At 39.0% G+C, this 19,302-nt stretch overlaps 1 long non-coding RNA gene across 1 annotated transcript; it reads left to right on the forward strand.

Annotated features, from left to right (window-relative positions):
* Positions 1-3,160: 3,160 nt before the first annotated feature.
* On the forward strand, positions 3,161-13,849 carry LOC116996188. The gene is made up of 3 exons (XR_004417900.1): positions 3,161-3,272; positions 4,175-4,212; positions 13,720-13,849. It is a non-coding gene; the product is annotated as an uncharacterized LOC116996188 (long non-coding RNA).
* Positions 13,850-19,302: the final 5,453 nt, after the last annotated feature.

The raw sequence follows: 19,302 nt of genomic DNA on the forward strand, positions 1-19,302 counted from the left end.
TCTCTATCCAAAAGACCTAATCCTAATCTGAGCTACTTCAGACAGCAGCAGTCATTGGTGCCAGACTCCCAGACATACCCCTTTTTACAGATTTCGGAGTAGGGTGAAAGGTTGGATGAGTTAATTTTGGTTGAGGTTACCCTGGTTCCCCAAGGTAGTCTGACTTGGAATATTTTTGAGTTTAGCTCTTCTGAAAGAACTGTCTGACTTCTTTCCAGGAGAGTGAAAGTGGGCCAACATTGTTTTTACAGAAAAACCTTCATCCACCTTGATTTCACACTCATGACTCCTGCAAATGTCAGATAGCCTGTGGCTCAGAGCCAGCACATGGCAGTGACAGCAACTTCTTTCCACTGGTTTCTTTAATTGACCGTTTCCCTTACAGATCTGAAAAGTGATGAATCAAAACTAATTGCTTGCTTAAGAAGTAATACTGACTTACTCATTAAGCTGCGTTGTGGCGCTGGGCACAGGCACTTGAATGGTCTGGAGAATATGAAAAGAATTGGCTGGGGAACAAAAACAGAGCTGATACACAGTAATGGCGGAAACAGAAGTAGAAGCTGTACAATAAAGGCAAATTCCTCTTGAATGCCTCTTTGTCTTGCTTTAGAGAAATACAGAGAAGAACTCAAGATGTACAGATAACTAGGCAGTGTTTCTCACTGCAGAGCTTAAGGAAAGAAGGAAATGCTTCAAGAGTCAGTTCCTGACTATATGGAATATTGCTGGACTGAAGGCAGTTAGCTGGAGTTCATCCTGATGGTCCCCCAAACCATTTTATCACAAAAATGTACTGTAATAAGTAAGAAGCAGTTACAGTATTTTCCCACCACTTTCATGCTTTATAGGCAGATGGAGGAAGGGGAAGAGTGTGGGGTTCATGATGCATGTGAATGATGAGCTTGTTCCATGTTTTTAAAAAAGTATCTTGTGGAAAGAGAAAAGAAGGGGCTATGGCTGAACTTCAGTTTTCCTCCCGTCTATTGATTATTTGTCCTATTTGTTAGGGCAATGCTGCTTGCATAGCTTTTCATTTTTGCATCAAAGGAATGAAGATGAGTCACTGAACCGATGGATGCTATGTTCTGTAATGTTTTGCATCTGCTTCTACTGATGCAGAGGGGAGAGACTTTAGAAGCATCAGTCCTTCTTCATAGGCTGATTGCTAGCTTGGTGAAGACAGAATTTACAGAGGTAGGAAATTAGAACCAGTGGAGTATTATACCTTCAGAGAAACTTACACTGGCTTCTTTCAGAGATAAGGGTATTGCCTTGGTCTTCAAGCAATACCTACAAGAATGCAGTTTCAACATCTGCCCTCTTTTTCCACCAATCTGTGTCTTAAATTGAATCACTGTGTTTCCGTGTGATGTTTCGTAATGTTTTTAATACACATACTTTATTGTGTCAGTGTATGGATACAACTGTATCATCTTTAAAAACTAGACATTTTGTGTTTCAACTCACTTTGCAGTTTAGATTCAGGAGTACAAGCATTCTCAGTTTGTATTCAGTTCCCACGATGGACTGTTTTACTTGGGTCCTTTGAACAGTGACATGGAAAAAGAACTAAATATTATTGTAGTAAAGTCAAAGGCAAAATGGCCCATTGAGGTTTCTGGTTCAGGCAAGTTCTTACACTGTTGTCCTTCTATTAGTTCACTTCTAGCTGACACATGATATATAAATAGTTGTTAATGTGTGATTAGAAAGAAAATCTCTGTCTTGTCCATAGCAAGATCATTTAGATGAGTAGGAAGAGTTTTTATCTTATTTTGTAGCATTAAAAGTCAAGATTGATGGCATCACAGCAAATTACTTTCCTGGAATTTTAGGGACACATTTACTAACCCAATGAAATTATTATATAGTCTGAAGAATTTATATTTTCCTCTTGCGTAATGCATCCATCTGGTCAGGATGAAAAGATTCATTCAGAGGTCAGCTAGTTAGGTTTTGTTTTATTTGTTTTGTTCTGTTTTGTTTTGTTTTGTTTTGTTTTGTTTTTTTTAAAAAGAAAGAAAACTTGTCTAGAATTTTTTCTACTCTGCTTTTATGAAACAGAGTCTGGAGTACTGCATCCAGCTCTGGGGCCCTAACAGAAGGACATGGTCCTGTTGGAGCCTCAGAGGAGGCCATGAAGATGATCAGAGGTCTGGAGCACTTCTCCTAGGAAGACAGACAAGAGAGCTGGGGTTGTTCAGCCTGGAGAAGAGAAGACTCTGGAGACACCTCATAACACCTTCCAGTAACTGAAGAGAGCTTATGAGAAATCTGAAGAGGGACTCTCTGCAAGGGCATGTAGTGGTAGGTCAAGGGGTAATGCCTACTGAAAGAGGTAGGTTTAGATTGGATACTATGAGAGTAGGGAGTGAGCACTGGACTAGGTTGCCCAGAGAACAGGCTGGTCTTGGAACCAGGTTGTGGACGTGGATGTCCCATCCCTGGAAATGTTCAAGGCTGGGTTGGATCGAGCTTGGAGCAACCCCAGTGTAGGGGAAAGTGTCCATGCTGATGGCAAAGGGGCTAGAACTTGATGATCATTAAGGTCCCTTCCAGCTCAAACCTTTCTGTGATTCTGTGACATCTGTCAGTCCTGGTCTTGGTAGGCTGCAGAGAAATTGCTGTGAGGTTTCTGTCTAGGAGCCTGTAGTCCTAGAGCCCACAGTTTCAAAACAACCCACTGTCCACACTGTCCCTGGGGCCAGGGGGTATTTGGGATCCTACTCCAGCCAAGAGCAAGGAAGCTTTGAAAGCTCTGACTTTTAAATTTATTTTGGCCTCCATCATTATAGCAGTCAGCTAGAACCCCAGCTCATGCCAAAATTTGCCTGCCTGCCAGATATCCAACCAAAGAGGGGGCTGCACTGCTAATTCAGGTTGACCTGGGCTGTGAGTGCCAGGGTTTCCAGGCTCCCAGTCCCCAGAATTTTAAGGATTACACCACCATTTAAAGATACACCTCAATCTAGTTTTAGAAGGTTCCAAAGCTGCCGTTTGTCTGAGCATCTAGCATTGCCTTGGTTTCAGTGCTGGTTTATCTACCTTCTGCATTTAGCAGTGTATTGGTTTAGATGATTCTGCGGTGCTATGGTTACCAAACAAGGAAGCCCCTGCAGCCACTGTGCTGGGTCGTATGAGTAGGAAAAATAGAGCACAGCATCACTGCTACCATATCTCTCTGCAGGGCTTCTGAAAAGAATTAAAAATAGCTTCCTGCTTTACCAGGAAACTTCCTGTTATTTATATAGTCCTCTCTGTCCCCTAAGGTAAGGTGTTATATGAAATGCATTTAAATTATTTCCATTGCTTCGTTCTCATGGGTAATAAGAGTGGCATGAACAGAAAAGCAAAATGAGGAAGTTTTTGGATGACTGTCTTCTGCTACAAATTCTTGTTCTTGTATTAAAATGAATTTTGGAGTGGAAGAAGTGGGAGAGTCTCTTATGTAATGTACCTTCATCACACTGCACATGTTTTCAGCTGTCTATTTTGCCTCCAGCCAAGCACTCAGGAATAAGGCCTTTAACCTGCAGCTATTTGAAACTTCAAGGCTTTAAACAAGATATGGTAGAGCATTACTGTGTTATTGCTTTTGATTGTTAAGGTAGAAAAGCTCAATGTGGTATGGCAGAATGGTATTTGGCACTGTGAGACAATGGGGCCGAAAATTAGGAGACTGTGTTATTCTTTAATATTTTAGTTTTCTTGGCTAATGTGTCCATCCCTGTATTGTTAGTAGGATAAAGGCTATTAAAGAGTGTTTGGAGTAGCATGAGAAAAAGTTTAGTGTAGGTTCTATTGCTGCAAACAATTTTTCGTGGTACCAACTGCATCTGAATGTGTAAAGGTACAAGCGTGGGAATGGGAAATCTGGCTCCAAAGTCAAACTGTTATTTTACTGGTGCAGATCCAAGAAATCCAGAACTCCAGAAAACAGCAACTAGCAGGTATCAGTGCTGTGGCTTTTATTTGGAGAATAAAGGTATGAACACAAACCAAGGTATTTTTCTTGGTCTGTATTACCATCATAAAAGATTTGCTCATGGGGAACAGCTGTGTAAAAGTTCTTATCAATTTAAGGGATAAACAAGAAGAAGAGTCTTGCACAAGTCAAAAGTCTTGCACAAGTATGTTTCCTGCTAAACTGTGTCCTTTCTTCTCTTCCTAGGCAGCAATTGATGGAACAAATCTTTCCAACTTACCAAGGTGCAGTAGGCTTTTCTGCTGAACGTTTCTGTTGCCCCTTCCCAACTGTTTTGGCTTTTGAGTTAAAAGTGGTTTAATTTTTCAGATCTGCTAGGATTTGGCCCGCATGTTTTGTTTTCCTTTTCCTGTGTTATTGCAGAGTGTTCCCTTCTTGCTTACTTACTGATTGGCAGCCAGATAATGACACTCAGTAAGACTTTTTTGTCATGTTTTTTTAGGAATGTTTTTTCCATGGTAGAAAAACCAAAGGCAGTGAAATTGAGTTTAAAAGTTTAGCATTCACAGGCATTGGTTTTGTTCAGAATAACTTTCAATTTTCTCGCTTCAAAATACAAACAGCCAGAACTGTTTTAACAACAATGGTGTCATAACAAGTCCCAGATTTGTTCATTGATGTCCAGCCTGCTTTTAATTGTCTGGGTGTTATAAAAGTAAATTCAAAAGTTTTGAATTAGCAATGTTTAAAAATCTGTGCAAATCTGGAACTCATAAGGCTTGTACTGAATGTTCATTCTAGAAGTTAAGACCATGTCAAAATACATTCATTTGTGGCCATTGCAGCCTTGATTTTGGCCTGAATTGACTTTGTACAGAACTGAAGAAATTATGAATGATGTTAAGAGAAACCAAGCCCAGAACTCAAAAGAATGGACAATACTAGATGTGATGAGGGAAATAAAGATGCCTGATAATGTAAGAGATGTGAGAAAACTGTAACCATATTGCTGTAAGACAACACATAAACAAAGGCACCAAACGAATGGGGTTGGTCTACTTTTGAGAATCATACGAAGAAAGTATTGCTCATTTGGCTTGCACAAGGGCTGGAAAAAAACCCATATGAATTTGTGCAGCCACTTGCCTAAAGTCAAGTGAAAGTTATTGTGCATCTAGGCAGACAGAAAGGAAGATTACTAAAAGTATTAAAATGAAGCAATTCAACTTTCCTATTACAGCTACAGATATAAGGCATAAAGTGAAAGAATAATCAGGGAGAATTTGAACCTAGTAAGCATTAGATCAATAAAAAGGAATTTGTTTAGGACAACTGGGAACCTAAGAATGTTAAAGCAAGCACAAAAGTAATGTTTTGGCCAGGAATGTCTGGAAAGGGAAAATAATTTTTTTCTAATGTCAGCAGAAAACTTTGTCTAAATGTCAGCAGCAAGAAGAAAATGTGAAATCATCAGCAAAAAGAAACATTTATCATTCCTGAACTTCCATGTCACCTATGGCAACTTTTGGGAACAAGTTTTTCTGCAGGGAATAGTATGAATATTTACTGGCAATTAATTTCAAATATTTTTAAACATCTCCCTGAAAACAAAATATATTATTGGATGTCCACTCCAAAATGGTCTTCTGTATCTGAGAGAAGAAAAAGTGTGAACAATAACACCTACTTTTAAGCAAGATACAGAAATATAAACAATGATTGAGGAGAGTGGGGTTTTCTGGTTTTGCTGTATGGACATAGTTGAACCTAAAATGCTGAAAAAAATGAACCCAATGCAGTCTTGTAAGTCACAGTGACAATCAGCACAGTGAAATAATTTTATTTAAAAAGTGAATCATGAACAGGTAGACAAACTCATAACAGGCTATTTGCAGATAAACATGAAATTCCTCCCCTGTGAGTGTAGCAATGCTCTGGCGTGTACCCAATCCAACATTGCTTCCCAGGTCCCACAGCTCCTAGTGGCTTATAGCACCTTGTTCCTGTAAGGGCTGGAAAATGACAGCAGCAGCTCATCTTTGAGATGAGGCCCCCACAGTGCAAACCACTCAGTCTGCAAGACAGCTCGAGCAGCCCCAGCAGAAGGCTGACTGCCCCCTACCAGCCCATCTGGCTGCAGGAGCCCCTCCTGCTGCCACACTCCCTTTCTGACCAGTCCAGAGGGAGAGCCTGTGCTCCACTCTGTCCCTTCCCCTCTGAAAGCTTGGTGGTGCTGCTGTATCCAAGGTGCTGCTGGGGGCTCTTCAAGGTACTACACTCCTTATTTGTAGGATCAGGCAGAGTTCTGGGCTGGGGTTGATAGAAAGCTCGTATGACAGAGGTCTGGCTCTGCTGGCAGGATGGAGGAAGGGAACTTACCTTTGCTTGCTCTAAACCCAAACCAAATTACTTCTAGTAAGGAAAAAATGATTGGCCTGCAGGTAAAGACTAGGAATAAGTAGGTATTTTTCTGCTTACCAGGGTCTGAGTGGAATGCTCATTTTGGAGATACACAAAAATAGTTAGGTTGACAAGGGTACCTCTTTGAGAAAATGTCTGCGGTATTTTGTAAATCGTGACACTAGCTGCCTAAAATGTATATCCTGCCACAGAGTCTATGCTGGAATTGTGATGAAACTCAAAACTGTGACCGCAAGAAGGCACAATGTCTCAAAGAGCTAGACCTATCTTTCTCTGAGTGTTCATCAGTAAATAGTATGAATTCATATTTTTTCTGCATAGAAGACCTGAAGGACTCTCAGAATACCTAAAAAAGACAGTAACTTTTTTGTATTTTTGTACTAAATTCCCACTCTCAAATGAACTGAGTCTTTACTCTCACAACCTGATTGCTAGATACTGGATTACATCCTTGAGACTACTTCAAAATAAACATAAATGAAACTTACGCAATTTGCATCAGTTTTGTCATGATCAGAGCCATGCCTGTTTACAGAACAAGGGGTTTTAAATTTCAAGAAGACCACAAGAAAATGGCACAAAAGGGGATTTTAGCCACTGCCCTCTGTTGTGCCACAAGATAAAGCATGTGGAGGCACAAAGAGGAACTGCTAGAGTGCTTTAGAGACTGTCTTGGGCCACTGAAGTGGTAAAACGTGGGGACATGGCAGCACTAGCTCCACTCAGTGCAATGAACAACGGGAATTCTTAGCAAATAGGCACATGTGGTGTTTTTCAGGAATTAACACTGGAAATCATAATTGGTTCCAACCACTTCACCCTCAAGCTAGGAAACCAAAAATCCTAAAGGAAAAAGCAAAGCAGCAGACTCAGAATATTAAATAAATAAAATCAGCCTACACTGTTAAAAATCAGACTACACTATGTCTCCAAGCATTTAAAGACTATGAAAATCAACAAATTTTACTATTCAATATAGTAAGAGGCTTCACCATTACCAAATGGCCAGCCAAAGCCAGATAGCAGCATGCAGTAATATTTAAATAGCAACTTGACAGTGATATTAGAACATAGATTATTACTGAAAACTTTGAAATATGAAGGCCTCATTTGCTGAGGTGACTGAAGTTTAGTTGAAAACTTGGCTTTTTGCCCTGTGGTCTACCTGTCTATTATCTAAATATCTTATAGGGCATCTCACAAAATGAAGTCTAGATACTGGAATTGTTAAAATATTTTCTTAAGAGAAATAAAAATTTGCATTTCCTGCTCTGGGTTTGTGTAGTTCTGGACATATTATTACCATGGAAAATTTAGGAGTATTTGACAGGTTCTGTTAAAGAAACATCTTAAGGAAAAGGTTAAATAAATCCCATGCCTATGCAATATTTCAATGCATTTATAATTATAAAACCCACATTTATGGAATTCTGAACCCAACGCAATTTTTATTTTGATGGATTGGAAGACCAGACATTTTACCAACAAACAGGAGAACCTCCAAATTTCTTTTAATCATACTGCATAATTACTTTTCCTTAGTCTCAAACTAAATTTCAGTGATGCAGAAAAATTCAAAGTACAATTTTTTAGTATAATATTTGTAAAGTACATTTTGGGTGTGTATATCACACACATATGCACATGTGCATGCACTCACGTTCTCTTTGCTGTCATTTCACCATTCAGTTCTATATAAAAACTGCAGACGTTCTTTGGATAGTTTCTGATGGCTCAGAATACCCACTGACATTGAAAGCGAGCCAGAGTTTCTGGAAACCTAAATCCTCTCATTTTAATAGTTTTTCAAATCCTTGGCATTTTGCTTTAAACTTTAACCAAGAAAAGTTATATCTTATAAACAATGGCATTTGTTGATTGGATGAAGGACTAGATCAATATTGATTTTGGCAACTTGTTTTGGCTGGGTTTGCATGAAGAAATATGCTGGTTGTGGTGTTAAAAAGTTATGTCAGTTCCTCAACATGTGCCTCTTTTTCTTGGAGCCTTGCCTGAAAAATAGTTTCCAAAGTTACTTCCAGAAGTTAACCTAGAGGCTATCTATTATTGTGAGCTAACAACAGCCTTCTGCTGAGCTATCAGCATGTATGAAATAAAACCATTCAAGAAGGCAGCTTAAATACAGGAAAAAAAAAATCTGTTTCCGGGAAGTGTTAAAGCATAGAACCCCGTTTTTATTTCCAATTAATCTGATCTACATTATTCTTGCAATTTAAAAGGAGCTCTAAATTAAAAACGTAGAGTAATAGCAACAAGATTTTAGGTACTCTGAGAATTACCTAGTTGACACACAGCAAAATAAGAGCTATAGGATGCACATGAATCAGTTCTTATTCAAGGGCAGCACCAGGAATGAAAAGAAAGGTATCTGTTAGAGAAATTGTGCCATTTTCATTTCAGAGCTTCCACTGAGACAGAATCCACTGCAAACTGATAAATTGCTACAATTATCGTCTCAGCTAAAACTTTCATCTGGTTCTGAATTCAGTTTTTCTAGTTTCAGCTTCCAACTCTTTGAGTCTCTGATATGAGTGCTACAGGAAAGAGTCACGTTGAAAGTGACTATCTATTTATATATCTATCCATCTACTTACCGATCTTCCATTTCCTGTAGATGCTGTTAGTTCACATATCTTTCTCCTCTCGTGGTGCTTAGCCCTCTGATGTATTTCCAAAAAGCAATCATATCACATCCCAGGCTTTTTTTTTGCTATGATAAATAAGACAAGCTCCTTCATGCCTGCTCCACCAGAGCAATTTTCTCCATTTCATCCAGGTGCCTGCTTTACTCATGCACAAGTTTAAATTCTCAAACATGAGTGAACAGATTTTCCAGATAGTATCTTACCAATATTCTTGGCAAATAGCACTAATATATTCCCAATTTTAAGAAAAAACTTTCCTCACCTGATTCCTCCTGAGATTACTTATCCCTTTTTGCATTCAGGTTGCCTTGTTCCTCTGACTGCATCCTGTGGCTGATTAACCTTTTCATTTGTGGGTTTTTTTATTGTGCCCTCATGAGGAATGCCACTTTACAACAGAAATTTATGTTCTTTGACCCAGAGGATGGAGTTCATCTCCTCTATCTTCAGGGACTTTCAGAAAATGATTTAGTCTGTTCTGAGAGGAGCCCAAAACAGGTGGGATAAATGAGCAGTAGAAAGCTCCTACTTCTATGTGTTGAATACAAATGCCCTGAGCACTGCTATACTGCGTAGTATTTCATCAACAGATTATGTGAATATAGTGTTGCATTCCCCATCCCCTAGAAAAGAACAAAACCACTAACTGAACATTTCTAGATTTTCTTAATTATTTCCTTATTTCTCATTTTCATCTAATAATGACTAAATACATTGTCTGTAGTTTTCTCTGGTCATTACTTTTGGCCCTTGATTTTATAGGTATTAAAAATTATAATTAATTTATCTGTCTTGTCTGAGAATCATCCCTTACTCCCGCCTCCACAGAACCAAAGATATTTTCTTATTTTTAACATCCAAATGAGTTATTTCTTGAGGTAATAAAAGAGACAAAACTTAACTCGGCATTGACATACATTAGGATAAGGAGAGTAAAATGATGCATCACTAGAGCTTCTGTTACTGAGTTCCTTTAAGGATTTTGTGATAACATTTTCCTGTAAGTTCCTTCATTATGCCAGAAATCCTCTATAGTGTACACTCAGTTAAATGTATCTTATGCATTGCCAGATCTAATAATTTCAAGAGAAGGCAAGAAAATATTCTACAAGTAAGTGGCTGTTTTTTTCACTTTGCAAGAAAAATTTCATTCTTCAGTCATTTCAGACTTCTATAAGTTCAGCTGTTGCTGAAGTCATTCAGAGTGCAGTCTGAAGTTTGATCAATGCTTGTTTTGATGGATCTGTTATCAGTTTGAAGTGGAATGTGACAGAAGATTCTTTAGCATTTAATTCTAAGTTTGGCCAAAGACATAAAATTCTCTCACCGTTTTTACCTGAAATGGTGCTTCTAAATTATGATGAGAACAGAAATAATCTCCTCGTTTCTCTAGAATTTGCCAGACACCTCTAGGAACAAGCTGTTCCATGGGATTTCTGGGTCTCTGATTCTAGGTTGCCAAATTCAACTCTCAGAGCACCCAGAAATGGAAACAAAAAAGAAATTCTTTCTCCAAGGGCAAAAATTAAATGTTTTCCTTTTCAGACCTTGCTTCTTTAGGCCCTGTTTACTCAATCCTAATGCATGTTTAAAAAAATTATTTATCAGGCCTAGTTCATGATGCTAAAATCAATCCAGACTTCTTAAGAATACCCCAGGAATTCACAGGTAGACTTGTCAGCTATGTAGTGTCTTGTCTGGCTTCTTCTCTAATGCACAGTGCATTTGATGCAACAGTGTCATTGTCACCGAGGCTAGAACAGGGCTTTGTCCAGAGCCCGTCTTGCTGGAGGCATTGCCTGAACTGCATTCAGCAGAAGCAACAGCTCCCTCTACAACCTCAGTTGCACCAAATGGTGGGAAAATCTTTCTTTTCTGTTGGACTTTCAGGGGAGGCCTCAGATCACATCTAGGTCTTGCACTTGTGTCTATTGGGTCAGGAAGTGCTTTATCACCAAATTCTTTCTTCTTCAATGAGCACAACTTGCAGACTCTCTCCTAAATTTATTACATGCCTAATACATAGGTTGAGCTCCTTTGAGTCTTTGTACATCCTCCAGGTCTTCAACCATTGTTTTGGGTCCTCTTTGAGTTCCCTCCAATTTTTTTGATCAGTCTTGAAAGGTGAAAACAAGAACTGCCCTGTTGTAGAAGCTGTTGAAGCAATGCCAGCTGCAAAAACTCCTAACCAACTCAATTACTTGTCTTCTCAGTTTGGTGTTTGACATACTGAATTCCACCACTTACCTCCATCCCCCTGCTAAAAGGCCAGAATAATCAATGAGATTATCGTTCAACCATAAGATCTTCATCAAAGGCCCACAAATATGAGACATTGTTTCCCCAGCCATCCTGAAGACACGTTAGCCAGCACACATACATGCCAGGTCACAGTTCAGAGAGATTCTGATGCTCACTGTCTCCCCACCCAGCTCCTTGAAGAGACTCATGGGCAGGTGGGAGCCAACACATGCTTCAGCCACACACTTGGAGTGAAGAACTAGAAAACAGCTGCCTTGAGGTGCTTCACATGTACCATGTACATGTACATGCAGCATGTACCTCCTGTACCATGTAAACATAACCACAGAAACATTCAGACTCTCTTTAGAAGCCATATGTCCACAGAGCAAAAAAAGCTAGAAATAGAAAGTACATACATAGTGTTTTCACCTTCTGATATGAGATTTCTCAAAACTAGGCATGAAGGGCAGGGAAAATGTAAAATTACATAGTTCTGCTTTTTTATAGCACCAGACTGGGGTTGTTAAATTAACAATTCTTATATAAAAACCTCTTCTTTAGAAAATGTATTGCTGAAATAGCTATTACAAAATGGGTCTGAAGCACAGTAAGTACAAAACTGTTAAAGATTATGTTTAAATTGTATGATAAGCACTTGCAAGACTTCTGTTGGATCTGATTTACAGTATCAGTTTGCAGGGCTTTGACCTCCTGAGCCACAGAACTGATAGTCTCCTACTTAATCCTCATTCCTCTGTACTCCTTAGCTTTTGGTCTGAACTTTGGGGTTTTTTAGCTTGAATTGGAAAAAGGAACTTATTCAGCTCTTTCATCTGAAATTCACCAGCTACCTAAAGAGGAGACTTCCTCGTTCATGTATGGAGCAGGTCATATTCCTCTTTCACTATGACTGTCAGGGCTGTCATATAACCTCCACAAACCCACTGCAGAGAAATTCAGACATATTTTAGAGAAGTACTTTACTTTTGCTAAATATAAAAGGGCAGGGACTTGCTTTCAAAGACTGAAATTTTGCTTTAAAAGTGATCTTATTAAGAGAAGGAAAATGAGTCAGTAGCATGTGGAACGCATATTATGTATGAGACATCTTACCCAAGCAAGGGGAGAGGGGATACAGAGAAGAGTTTTGCCTGCACTTGTAACAATTTTCAAAAGCTTTTTCCCCCCTTGCTTTTCAGGACTGTAATTTCTTTGTTCATATACAGAACCAGTCATTATGTGTATCCCACCTCCTAACTTAGCAAGCAACTCAATTACGTCCTCCAGTCAAGTGTCACTACTTTGAGTGACACTGACAGTACAATCTAACAGTAGAAATATATGAAATAGTCGAGCTCATTTTAGTTTCAGGATAGATCTTAACATATCCCACCTCACACCCTGCTGTGTTAGCAGCAGAAAAAGGAAGTGGGTGGAAAGCTTCTGACCCAGTCAGCTTTCCACTGTATTTGAGGCATTCTGTAACTCACAGAGCCCCAGCATCAGCTCTGTGATAACCTGTGTCTCTCATTTCTCATCATCCCTCAGAGCTGTTGTGCTTTCCAAGCAAGGATGTGACTAATAGGAGGGAAACAGGATAAAAGCAGGACTGGGGATAAAATTATGAAATCACATGGCCATTTGGCACTGATCAGGTTCAAAAATCACGAAGTTGTCAGAGAGAGGGATCTGAGATACTAGACAGGTCTAATAACCTTTACAAGAAACACCCACATGCTCTTCCATCTTCTAACATTTTCTCCTTTACGTGCATGCATGGCAGGAGGAAGCTATTACTGCTTTCGTTTTACACATAAAGAACTGAGACTCAGCACTTATAACTAAGCAGCCCAGTGCAGGGACACACAAATCAACCCAGTTCAGTCATGTAGCAGCAAAATAGACACTGGGAAAAGAACAGCCATGCTTGCTTAGCTAGTCAGCCCTGCTGGAAAGCAACCTATGCTTTGCTAATGAGATTATCCTGCTTCCAGAAACCAGGATTTCTCATTAAGGGACTCTCTTTCAATATCTGAAATTTGGCTTTAGAAGTTGTCTTGGTATGAAAAGGTTTAGAGCTGGCTTGGTCATCGCTGCATGGAAAGGTACCCAGAGGAACTGAAAGGATCATCCAAAAAAGTAGTGAAGACTTTCAGAGGAAGCCAGGGCAGAGAAAGCAACTGTAGCCACTTGTGTTTGCCAAACTAACCCCTAAAGCAATGAAATGTCTGCTCTTCTGCCAGTGGCTATGGAGACTCTCACTCACATGAAAAAGCTTTGACTTGGGCTCCTGGGTATGTCAATGGCTCCACTGAAATTATACTACTGTTTTCATAAGCTATTTATTTCCTGTTAATACCTTGGAAAAATTCTTAGAAGAGACTTAAATGAAGACAGTATTGCAACTTGGCAAGTTCACTTCAAAATTCATTAGTGCTCTTTTTCTATTTTCCTTTGCAGAGCCCTGGTGCCTGTCATCAATAGTCAAGGAGAGCGCTGGGGGGCTCTTTTGTTTGATCCTGATTCTACAGTGGAAAATCCTACTGGCTTCAGTGTTTTGGCCTTTAAAAATTATTGAATTTCCCCCTAGGAAGCTGTAACTTTAAAATATTCTGTACTGATATATTTTAAAGTCTGCCCAGATGTAAAATATTTACATGAATTAATTTGATTTTTTGAGTACCTGAGACAGAAAGATTTCCTAATTAAAGAAGATATATTCTGTATTAGTCTTTCCTATCTATTGCGATTCAACCCATATGATTAATCTGTTTTCCTTCTGTCATGGATTGCAGAGATCATTCAGCTGTGGTGATTTAACATAATGCCGTGCTGTGTTTGTACAGAAACACTGCACAAGGGAGATTCCAAAAGGATTTTAGCAACCCTCTTCTAACTCAGGATTTTTGAGTAACACTACTTGGCCATAGGCAAAAGAATTTCCTTTTGGCATTTTCTTTTCTCCAATAAAAACACAAAAAGTGGAAGTTAGATAGTACTGTTATTGGAGCTTTGTTGCAATGAGAGAAAAAGTGGCGTTCACAACAGCATGGCAACAGCAGCTGAGAGACAACTCCTCTGCTAGATATTCCTCAGCTTCTTTCCAAAATTTAGGTCTTCATGGAGCTGATCCCTCTCTTGGACTATACCTAGCACATTCCACTTCCTTTTCTTAGAATCCTCTGTATCATTGGGAGTTTGGGAGGACAGAGAGCAAGTAATGAGTTTAGTATTGAAATTTTTGTGTTTTAAGTGACAGTTACTAAGGAGGCACTTGGAAATTCTGAGGTTTGCTCTGTGTGAATTTCTAATGGAAATAAAAGATGAAGACGGAACCTGTCAAAAAATCCATAAGTAGAAAAAGCTACCTATACTTGTCCTTGGCTGCAAGCTGCATGGAGTAGGAAGCACCAGAACACAGCAGTTCTGTTTCATGCACTCACTAGAGCCAGGGAAAAGTGTTAATATTTTCATAGAAAACACTTCAAAATAATCTTTCTGCTACAGTTTTTGGATTCTCAAGTTTTTTCTGGTTTGTGTTTTTTTCCCCTTGCTTTCCTTCCATTTCACCTTTACTGGTGGGAGAGAAGAGAGTAGAAAGGTGGTGAGTAATCTAGCTAGCTAGCTACATAGGTAGATATCTTGCAGTGACAGGGCTGTAAATGACTTAAGTTAATCAGGCCTGTTGATTTGAAATGTAGTTTTCAGATTTCCTCCCATAAACTCAGCACATGCCATACTCCTGCCTCAGTCCCTGTGACTGACACGCTGTGCTGAAGGCACTCACGTATCTGAGCACAGGCAGCTGATTCTACAGTGTGGCACTATTTGCTGCACAGCCAAAAGAATGTGTCCCTGCTCCATTGCAAATACAGAACAGTCTTGTCTTGAAACAGGCTGTTTATGCTTTTGACTTGCATTTGTCACCTGTATATGTTGAATTTTAGCTTGGTCTCGTTTCCTTTTACTTCTCCTTTATGCTGTGCATAGACAAAGCAGCAGTAGGTCCTTGAACAGTCCCCAATTTTCATTAACAGTTCTCAAGTTTCTGTTCCTAAGTAACTATGTCTACTTACTTAGGGTTTAGAGAATTGGCTCACTCTTTTCTTTAATAATTTCATGCAGTATTCTGATTGCATAAGGTAAGGAAGTCGTAGAGCCTTTCTCCTCCTCTGTAAGATTTTAAATAGAAATACTATTTCAAGTCACTGCTCCTGGCGGCAAGGCTTTCTGTTTTTAAATGCTGGTTCTTACTTCTAGATTCTCTCTAGAGTTCAGCATTAGATACCTTGCAAATCCAAACTGAAGTCACAAGAGATTTTTTTTTTTTCTTCTTAATACTGACAAATAGATGTTTTCTTGGATCAGGGTTGTCCTTTGCACCATGAAGGGGTAATATGCACTAGATGGTGGCTATTTTAATTTCAAAATTTTGTTATTGAGGTAAACAGTGTAATAAAATCAGCATTAAACTTTGATAAACTTGAGACAACTCTGAAAAAAACAGATTCTTAACAGAAGACTTCCTAGTATATGTTTGAACTACCATTTAAATGGCCAATAAAATTTTGGCCATAAGCCCGCTTCCCTCCTTCTCCCTCCCCTCCTTCTCCTAGTGCTGCAATTTACAGAAGCAAAAAGAGGAAATCTGCTGATGACATTTTTCCAACTGAAGAACAATTTTTGCTTAGTGTTCCCTGTAGTGTTCTTTGCATAACGTTCTCATTTCTTATTCCTTTTTTTTACATGATGGCAGAAAAAACTGGTTGCAAAAAAACTTGGTGTGGCCATGCTTGCTTTTTTGCAGAGAGAAGAGCATCCTGGAGGCTGAGGACACAATTGCAATTTTTAGCCAGGGCTCCAGGTAGTTGCTAGTGCCCAGGATGATGCCCACATATTCACTTTTGTGAGTACTGGATACATTGCTGAGGGCATAGGTAGAGTTGTAAAATGGATTCTGTTGAGACTACTGTATGAATATATCCTTAAGTTATTTCTGCTTATCACAAATCTTTGAGAGAGGCACATAACACAGGAACATTTCCACAGTGACACCACTTCCATCAGATGGCCTCAAGATATTTTGCAAGGCATATTTTTGAGAGGAATAGGCCTTTAAAAACTGACAGATCACTATCCCAGAAGCTGTAGGGTTGCTGGTATATCAGCATTCAGTGGCCCATCCTGATAGTGGACAATGTTAGATGTTTTAGAAGACAATGAAAAACTCTTTGTAAAATAATAGGCTATGTCTTTTTCAGGGAAACTAATAGTAACTAAGTCATTGGACAAAACCACTAATCCAAAACTTACAAGATATATTGCATGGACATATCAATGTCCAAATAACAAAAGTCTCCTACTCCTTGTAATGTAAGACCTTTTAAAGTCAGGAAAGATTATAGACAAAAGGACTTCAAAAGTTCAGAGAAAAATGCTTGCTGAGTGAAATGCTAGTAAGATTACATTTTAAAAAAATAGAGAAATGTTCCAAAACTGATGAACAGAAAATTTGGCTTATTTAACAAACACCAAAGAATAATCTTATTTTGCTTATTGCACTTCTGTGTCCATAATTTGATTCCAAAAAAGCTGAAAGGAATGAGATGTACCTTTGTAGCACAAAATGCCCACTATATGTGGGGACTTGAGGGTTCTTTATGGCATTGTTGAACCTTAATTCTCTTAATGCTAAGAGATGATGTGGGCAGACAGAGCTGATGGGAAGGATCTAAAAGATAACCCCATTTCTTCTAGTTTCTGTTCACTTCTGAGTGATATCCAGCATGTCGGGCTCGGGTTACTGTTCCCAGGCTCTCCCTGCTATCTCCTTTTCCTTCTTTAATTCAGTTAATCTTTCTCTATTCTTGCCATCTGTTTAGTTAGTCTGTCCTAAACTGTTTCTTTTGCAAAACTGCTGCAATCCTGCAACCAGCAAGATAACCAAGAGCTGCCTTTGGCAGCGCAAAACTAGTGTAAATTTGCCAGGTCTCAGAGTGGCTGATAAAGCTTTCTGCTACATTTTTTCTTTGTCTAGCAACAAGCTTGGAGGAAGAAGTATAAGAAAAGCACCCTGTTACTGTTTTGCTGTCCTATTATCCCTCTCTTCATAGGATTTTTTTTTGTCTTGTGTTTTCCTCAAGAAATTAGGAGTCAGTTTTAAGTAAGAGTCAAAAAATCATCTCTTCTCTGTCCTACCAAAGGCACAGTTAACGCCATAAAAATTCAGGATAAGGGAGTAAAGGAATGTTCACAAGAACTTACTGCAGCTAAATGGAAAGGAAAAAAGAAGGAGAGTTAACTCCATTTCCTTCTTTGCTCAGGTCTGCAAAAATGTCTGAGTGATTATTAGGGGTACTGTTTGTCATCACATCATAAAAGAGAAGATCATGTTAACACCTGTGAATCTCTGTGCCAAGCACTTCATTGAAAAGAACTCAGAACAAACGTTCCTCCTCTGCTTCTGCCTCCTTAATTGACTGGCTGTTATTGATGCAACCATTCTGCACATGGCAGAATGCATACTTCTGCCTCAATATTATATTTTAAAGGGCAGTTAAATGCTCTGGCATCTCCACAAGAAAATTTCTCACCCTCAGATTGTCCATGATGAAGGGGACAGAACTTCTCAACCACTGAGTGGCATTTTATGGCTATGGAAATTTGGCATTTATACCTGTTTCAAATATGTTCCCTTGAGTCTGTTTCCTTTTAGCAAACACTTCATTTTACTTACTTTTTCATCGAGTTCTGCTGATGACAAAACAAAGCAAGGAAGGCTGACTGGAAAATTGGAATTCTGTTTCATTAAACTGCTTCTAGTTTCAAAATTTGTTTCTGTATTCATGTGAATGCAATCTGTGACCTTTCCACTGAAAACAAAGCAGTACTCTGTGACAAAGCCCCCAGAAGTTTCACAGTGGCTGCACTCCCCAGGAAAGGATGAGACTCCTCTAGAGAGCTTTCACTAACCAGACTGGGGTTGGAAACTTGGTTTTCCATAGCTGGGAGAAAGCCAAGGCCTTTCTCTTAGCCTGTCTCTCCTTCCCTCTGTATATCATCTGGAGAAGATATTTTGCCAAATTTTGGTGAACTGACATTTCAATGTTTGACTGCCGCAACAAAATGACATTTTTGGACAAAAAAAAAGAACTGTCAAAAGACTCTTAATGTTTTATAGCTGGGTGCCCAAAAATGTTCTCTCTACAATTCATTACTGTATAATCTTTTCAGAAAAGAGGCAGCCCTCTAAACTTTTCTCTCATCAGTTGCACTGAAAACAGCACTCCTGTCTTGAATCTTAAGAACCAAGTCCTTTATGTGACAACTTTGATGACAATACAAATGTAGAAAAACAAATTGTCAGCATTTAAGAAAACTGAACTCTACAACAAGCCTAACTTATAAACAAAATTAAAACTTAGACTTACTTTTTTTCTGACCTTTTTTATTTATTTTTCTGCAGTGATACTTGCAGAACACTTGGGTTTCATATACATAATTTAGCATGGAAAAAAATGTAAACAACTGAGCTGTAAGTCATGCTCAGTGCAGAGACAGTAAAATGAGATCTTACTGTTGTTGAACTGGCAATATGGTCTGTCCACCTCTGAGAGCAGAAAATGTGCCTTCAAGTGTACTGTGTCATGCTTTAATCAGCATAAAATGGAACTGCCACTGAAAACATGGATCTCACACTCGATGCACTGTATCCTTCCCACCTTCTCTTTTCTATATGACACCTTCCCACACGAAGAACAGGGTAGCTTTAGCTGTTCTTCTCCCTTCATCTGTCTCATTACGTGTGATAGGAAAAATGGATGGATCAGAACTGGGAATGAGTAAGCAGCTGGAGATGGACAGAACAGTATCTTTTATTGCAATGGTGATGTCATTTTAAGCAGAATTACAACATTTACTGCTACCTGGTAGTTTCTCCAGGTAAGGTCACCAGGAGCCATGCATTTCCCTATAAAATTTGGGTTATGGGGAGATCTGGTTTTCATGCCAATTGCCTCTCTGTATTTTCACTACAACAAAAAG

Source organism: Catharus ustulatus, chromosome 5, assembly GCF_009819885.2.
Source record: "Catharus ustulatus isolate bCatUst1 chromosome 5, bCatUst1.pri.v2, whole genome shotgun sequence".
NCBI lineage: Eukaryota > Metazoa > Chordata > Aves > Passeriformes > Turdidae > Catharus > Catharus ustulatus.